The 7,466-nt window shown below is 46.9% G+C and overlaps 1 protein-coding gene across 4 annotated transcripts in view; it reads right to left on the minus strand.

The window, feature by feature from the left end:
* HOMEZ (homeobox and leucine zipper encoding) overlaps positions 1–5,512 on the minus strand; it is a 9,455-nt gene extending 3,943 nt beyond the window's left edge. The window contains exons 1-2 of one of the 4 annotated variants that reach the window (XM_084806481.1): positions 5,213–5,240; positions 3,449–3,820 (exon numbers count right to left, since the gene is read on the minus strand). The gene's annotated coding sequence lies outside the window, so the exon portion shown is untranslated. Of the gene's footprint in view, positions 1–1,709; positions 1,770–3,448; positions 3,821–4,474; positions 5,137–5,212 lie in introns of those variants that run through there. The other 3 variants (XM_084806478.1, XM_084806479.1, XM_084806480.1) reach the window with 3 other exon arrangements.
* Positions 5,513–7,466: the final 1,954 nt, after the last annotated feature.

The following is a 7,466-nucleotide window of genomic DNA, read 5'->3' on the forward strand; positions in this document are numbered from 1 at the left end:
TTTGTACCCACCCTACAGCCCACAACTCGCAATAGGGGTTGTAGGCTGGGTAAGAAGTTAGCCCTGCCATGTCAGGTGCAGAGTTCAGACAACACACCAACCCATGCTGTAGCACGGGTAATTATTTAAATAACGGGCGCACAAGTGGGCACAGGAGGAGAAGTCACGATGGCTTATTTTCCCCCCATGATCATCCAAACACCCCCAATATCTCAGGCTCTCTTCTTTCTGAGGTAGTTAATCTGGATCTGGGCTGTACCACTTCAGACTGCAGGTGGGGACTCTCATGACTGTATGCTTCCATATGAAGTAAAAATAAAGATTTGCTGAACACAGGAAGTAGCAGGTCAGGGAGGAATATTCTGGCCTAGCCTAGTTTTCTATGTGCAGGGATGTGGGATATGGAGGAGCATTCCGTCATGTGAGGTCCCACCGGCAGTGAAAGGTGTCACAACCCAGACACAAGTTTACCTCCTCAGTGTCACAGGCTTCTGTTTAACTACTATGAACATAGCCTTTAGAGTGCATTTAGAGTGCAACCCTATGCTAGCTGGGGAATGCTGGGAGTTGTAGGACTTTTTTCTGTCTAAACATGCATAGGATTGCACCTTTATCATGTTAAGGACCTTTTGGGCCTGGTTCAAATATAACTATCTTGGGCATATAAACAATGACTTATCAGCCTGAGAACAAATGGAATCTGCATGCTCCTTCGTCAACCCTCATGCTCCTGGGTTTGGCACTGATATCATGGCTTGTTTAAACCACAGTTTTCTGTTACATCCAAACTGTGAAAGTGTGTTTTAATCTCTGCTTACAAACCAGGATATGAAGCCAGGATCAAATCTGGTTTGAGACTAGAAAAATATTTGTATACATCTATAGCTTAGCTTCAACGTTTTGTGTCGTTTTGTTCCACAATATGTTCTAAAACCGTTCACTCAGGTTCCAGTTTTCATTTCCACACATTCACAAGAACACAAATTCAATTCACTAGCCTCCCCCATTCCTCAGTTACCTCCTGCTTCTACCCATATGTTCCTTCACATTTGTTCAAACCTTTCACATTGAAATACTTTCTAGTCTCCAAAAAGCCTTTCAAAGTACAATAATTTACACACCCCAGGAACTTAAACATGGGCAGACAATAAATCCAAACAAAATTTAGTACCAAACGTGCTGCACTAATCAGCCAGACTGAAAAGCCAATTTCATTCTAATAGTCCTAGAAACCAGATGGCCTTTAATTAAATAGGATAATATAGCAATAATGGAGCAATTAATGCCAATTTAAGAGACAGCAGAAAATTAAATGCCTACAGTTAGCATTAGCAGGAAACCACTCCATCACAATTCCACAAAATGCAAAACCAAACAGCTAAGTTTTGCAGCCAGCTATGTAAAGGGTGCTTCCTACTAATCACACAGATCTAGTTCAGCCTTTTTAGGAAGAGCAGGATTTTTGCAAGGCAGAAGAAAAACCAATCCTTTACAAATCTTTGGGATGATAACAGACATAAACACCCCCACAGAGACCCTACTTATTTTCCAATCCCATACTCAAGATACTTCCACATACCACCCCCTTCGTCAGCATCCCATTCCAACATTTCCTTTATCACCATGGCCTTAACCTCCCCTTTGCTATCCGTCCCCCCATTAAAATCCCTTTCCACCTCCCAAACCTGAATTCGCTAATCTATACTCACTTTTGTCCCTCTAGAGAGACTCCTCCCCCACTTCAGGACTTTCCTTCCTTCTTTCTCTCCCCTACTCCCTGCAGTGCACGCTGGGAAACAGAGGGGAGAAGGCGGAGTTTCTCAATCCCCGGGAAGCTGGTTCTTTAAAGGAAGGCAGATACCTGGGTTTGTTGTCCTAATTTTTTCTTTCTCTTGTTTTATGGGATGCTTCCCTATCCTATCTGCAATCTCTTTTTTCCTATATCAGCTTTAGCTCCTCCAGGTCTATTCCCATTAAATTGCCCATTACACCTTTAAAAAAAAAATCCTGACCCTAAGAATAGACCAAGGGTATTTTTTTTACAGAAAGGTAGGTTATAAATGTAATAAATAGTGGAAACTTTGTCTGATGCAATATTCTATGGAAATACATAATCAACCAACAGATATTTTGTCTTGGCTCTTGATGTAAGTTCCACCTCTGTCACGTGCTCTCTCTCTCTCTCAATCCCCACTCCCCAAATCCAGCTCCAGGACTATCATGGGTCCATGGATGTGTGAAGATCTGTTGTAATATATAGGGCCATACATACTGTAAAATGTAGGACCCACTGGGCAGGAGGGGCCATAGCTCAGTGGGAGAGCACATGTTTTGCATTCAGAAGGTCCCAGATTCAATCCCCAGCATCTTCGGGTAGGGCAGGCTAGGAAGGACTCCTGCCTGAAACCCTGGAGAGCTGCTGCCAGGTGGTGTTGACAGTACAGGGCTGGATGGACCAATGGTCTGACTGCATGTAAGGCAGCTTCCTATATTCCCCAACCTGGTGCCCTCGAGATGCACTGGACTATGGTGAACATAAACTAGTTGCTGGAAAACATGCCTGGGAGAGTGCTATTGCACTCATGTCCTATCTATCTATCTATCTATCTATCTATCTATCTATCTATCTATCTGATTTCTTAATCGCCCATCTGGCCGGTCACCCGGCCACTCTGGGCAATGTACAATAATACAAGCAGTTTAAAAACAATAACATTAAACATTAAAACATTTTCTCAAATTTCCCTAGCCCACCCAAATGCCTGCCTGAACAACCACGTTTTCAACACGTGGCAGAAGTTCATTAAAGAGGGGGCATGGCGGAGTTTCCTAGGGAGGGAGTTCGACAGAGTGGGGGCCACCACAGAGAAGGCCCTCTCCCTTGTCCTCACCAGCCTAGCTGTCCTGGCTGATGGGACAGACAGAAGGCCCTCTGAGGCTGATCTTGTTGAGCAGCCTGTCTGGTGTTGCTGGAGGCGCTCCTTGAGATAGGCTGGGCTGGAACTGTATAGGGTTTTAAAGGTCAGAACCAACACCTTGAATTTGGTCTGGAAAACAACTGGTAACCAGTGCAACTCCTTCAGCACCGGAGTGATGTGATCATGCCGGCAGCTGCCTTTAATCAGGCGAGCCGCGGTGTTCTGCACCAGCTGCAGCTTCTGAACCGTCTTCAAGGGTAACCCCATGTAGAGTGCATTACAGTAGTCTAGACAAGAGGAGACTAAGGCATGTATGGGAGCAGATGGTCGGGAAGGTAGGGGTGCAGCTGCCATATCAGATGGAGTTGGTACAGCGCTGTCTGGCTCACAGCTGACACCTGAACCTCCATGGACAGCTGGGAGTCTAAAATGACCCCCAGGCTGTGGATCTGGTCTTTCAAGGGTAGCTGTACCCCATTCAACACCAGGTCAACATCCCCCAACCTTCTCTTGTCTCCCACCAAAAGTACCTCGGTCTTGTCAGGGTTCAGCTTCTTCCTCCCCATCCAGCCACTCACTGTCTCCAGACTTTTGGGCAGGGATTCTACGGCCAGCCTTGGTGAAAATTTGAATGAGAGGTAGAGCTGCATGTCATCCGCATACCGATGACACCGCACCCCAAACCTCCTGATGATAGCCCCCAGCGGCTTCACATAGAAGTTAAATAGCATCAGGGAGAGAATGGAACCCTGTGGCACCCCACAAGTGAGCTAGCTGGCCACTGTGCGAACAGAATGCTTGACTAGATGAACCTTTGGTCTGATCCAGCAGGGCTTTTCTTATGTTCTTTATGACTCCCATCATCCCCAGCCAGCATAGTTGCACCAGGTTGGGAGAGGCTGCTGTAGGGCAAACACAAAAGAGACTGTACGGTACTTTACATGCAAATGGTTTTGCACAACTGAGTTAACTTTCATCCAGAAACAGCATCTCAAGGGCTCCCAAATCTGTGGCAGCAGGTTGCAGTAACTCAGTAACCACAAAAGCAAAAGGTGCTGTGCAGTCCAGAAGTGGAGCCCATTGATGCATGCTTGCTCAGAAGTGGAACCCGCTGAGTTCAACAGGTCTTGCTTCCAATAGGTGTGCACAGTATTACAACATTAGTTTGCACCATATTCAGAGGCCCTGCACTTTTCTATGCCATGTATCAAGAGAAAACAAGATCTAACTCCTTGTGAGTTCTCGTTCAAAACAAGGTTCAGTTGTTCATACCCACCCTGCCAAGCCTCAGTTGTTCTGATTTTGCACATCAGCTCTTTCCTCTGAAACCTCCCCTCTCCCCCTGCCTTACCTCCCCTATGCTGAATTTTTGATGGAAAGCTCCTAAGGGCAAGGGCTTGTTGTATCCTCTGTAAAGCACTGTACGCACCGGTGGTGAAACAGCCACAAGTTTCTGCTTTCTCCCACACCATTCATCTCCCACTTCCCACCCTTTTGCCCCAACTTCCAATGTTTTCTCCCTGCCCCCTTCACCCACCATTACGAATACTTCTCACCTATCCCTCATATGACCCCATTCTGCCAGGCCTCATCCACAAACTACCCCAATGCTTCCACTTTATGCCTTCTTCCCACAATTCGCCTCTTGTGAACAGAGAAAAGGAGTAAGGAAACTTGAAAGGAGATTAATAGCAACAGTAATATTATTCTTTTCTTCTCACCTTCCCTACTCCGCTGCATTATTGTCTCTAAGAGTTCTGAGATGAGGGAGTAATTATTTTTAACAATTTATTTCTTCCCACATCTCCCTTCTTATACAGGCAATAATACAGTAAGAAAGGTGGAAAGAAAAAAATGCTATTGTTATAATGTGGGGAGGGGGCAAGAAAATAAAAGAGTGAAGAGAAGAACCGCGTGTGGAAGAGTAGAGGAGGGAGGGAGGGAGGGATGGGGGAGGGAAGGAAAATATGAAGAACAGAGACGAGAGAAAGAATGGATACGCAAGTGGTGCAGAAGGGAGAGAAAAGGGAAATATAGAAAAACAGAATGCGGGAATGAGACGGGGGAATGAGAATGGAAAGAGGCGGGAGGCAGAAAAGAGAAGAAAACAAAAGGCGCTCGCGGGAGAAAAGCCAGAAGGAGAAAAGGAAGGGACATTAGCAAGAAAAGGGAGAAGGTGGGAGGCAGTGGATAACGAGAAGGAAAGGAAGCTGCAGAGGGATCGCAGAAGGCTCGGAGGAGAGGCCAAGGAGGAGGACAGGGAAAGGGGAGGGCACAAGGAAGGCTCCACTCACCCGCTCAGGCCTCCTCTGGCTCGCCCCCTCGGAGCCGCGTTCCGCCCGCTCGGCTTCCCCGCTTGGGGGGCCGGCGGGGATTGGAGAGGTTGGACTGACCAGCGGTGCAGGCCACGGGTCTGCCATTGGCTGGAAGAGGCGTGGCGGGTTGGGAACTCGGAATCCTCGGTTCTTCAGAGGGAAGGAACCCAGCCAGCAGGACTCCTGGGTTCTGCGTAGGGAGTTGTTTTAAATAAAGAGGAGCCAAGGCCCAAGCCACACCCCCTTACCTGAAAATCCAGCCCTGCACCCCAGCTGTCTAAGAATGGATTGCGGTTCCTTACTCTGCACGTGCTCAGGGGCATTTTTTTCCTTCATTGTTGCTTCACGCATTCCAGAATGTTCAGAGCGGAAAGCTGTTCTGTGTCGGGTGGGGAGAGATTGGGATTTTAATATAACCTGCCCTGATAATGTATTTGAAGGGCAGGGTATAAATCGAAATAATAATAATAATAATAATAATTGCAAAGATGAAAAGTCAGCAATGCTTTTCAACCTGTTGATAAATTATCTGGAATTAGAAGTGAGCGGTGAAGTGGCCAAGTTTGCGGATGTCACCAAATTATTTCGGGTGGTCAAAACAAAAAAGGATTGTGAAGAGCTCCAAAAGGATCTCTCCAAACTGGGAGAATGGGCATCTAAATGACAAATGCGGTTCAATGTAAGCGAGTGTAAAGTCATGCACGTTGGGGCAAAAAATCCCAACTTCAAGTATAGCCTGATGGGATCTGAGGTGGCGGTGATTGACCAAGAAAAAGATCTTGGGGTTGTGGTGGACAGCTCAATGAAGATGTCAACCCAGTGTGTGGCCGCTGTAAAAAAGGCAAACTCCATGTTAGGCATAATTAGAGAAGGGACTGAGAATAAAACTGCCAACATCATACTGCCCCTATACAAATCTGTGGTGCGACCACACTTGGAATACTGTGCCCAGTTCTGGTCACCACACCTAAAAAAATACATTGTAGAGCTGGAAAAGGTGCAAAAAAGGGCAACTAAAATGATCCAGGGGCTGGAGCATCTCCCCTATGAGAGAAGGTTTCAACAGCTGGGATTGTTTAGCTTGGAAAAAGGGAGGGTAAGGGGAGACATGATAGAGGCCTACAAAGTTATGCATGGTGTGGAGAATGTGGATAGGGAGACATTTTTCTCCCTCTCTCAAAATACTAGAACCCAAAGGGGTCATCCTATGAAGCTGATTGGTGGGAGATTCAGGACAGATAAGGAAGTACAGAGAGCTTCAGCTATTGGGCGGTATAGAAATGAAATAAATAAAATAAGTACTTCTTTACACAGCACATAGTGAAAGTATGGAATTCGCTACCACAGGAAGTAGTGACAGCCACCTATTTGGATGGCTTTAAAAGGGGGTTGGTCAAATTCCTGGAGGAAACGGCTATCCATGGCTACTAGTCTTGATGGCTTCCTCCAGTACCAGAGGCTTTGAGCCTATGTACACCAGTTGCTGGGGAACATGGGTGGGAGGGTGCTGTTGCGCTCATGCCCTGCTTGTGGGCCCCTGGTCGACAGCTGGTTGGCCACTGTGTGAACAGAATGCCGGACTGGATGGACCCTTGGTCTGATCCAGCAGGGCTCTTCTTATGTTCTTATCTGGATTCCCCTTAGTGGAGGCTGGTGGCTCCGATTTCGGTGGGGCTGTGATTCCATTCTGGTTTCAGTCAGAACCAGCCAGACCGCTAAAGGAGCAATCCAAGGTGCTGAACCCATAGGGGTCACCTTGAACCCCATAGGGTTCAGCACCTTGTATAGATGCTTTAGCATTCTGGCTGGTTCTGACTGAAACCCAAAATGAAAACACAGCCCTAACTGACTTGGAGTCACCAGCCTCCATTGATTCCCCCTGAGTCCCTTGGGAAGGTGTGTGATCACATTAAGGTAGGGAGCTGAGGTGTAATGACAGGGGTTGCCTGAAACCCAGTTTGTTCATAGCACACCAGCAGGGATTTGAGCCAGGGACTTTCCTTCTGAGCTTAATTATACTACAGCAGCGGTCCTGCCGTTGGTTAGACACCCTCAATAGCTGGCTGGATGACAACAGCTGATTTGAGGATGCATAGCTGGTGAAGCAAGAGCCCCTGATCTTGGCAGGAGTTGTTGATGTTTGCTCAGCTCAATACAGCTTCCTATTGACTTCTTGAATCTATCATTGGCCAACTGTCTAGTGGGAAATAAGTTCAAATGTTAAGGAAATGGC

Source organism: Heloderma suspectum, chromosome 6, assembly GCF_057233095.1.
Source record: "Heloderma suspectum isolate Gila_16-S chromosome 6, 16-S_ref, whole genome shotgun sequence".
In the NCBI taxonomy this organism is placed as follows: Eukaryota; Metazoa; Chordata; class Lepidosauria; order Squamata; family Helodermatidae; genus Heloderma; species Heloderma suspectum.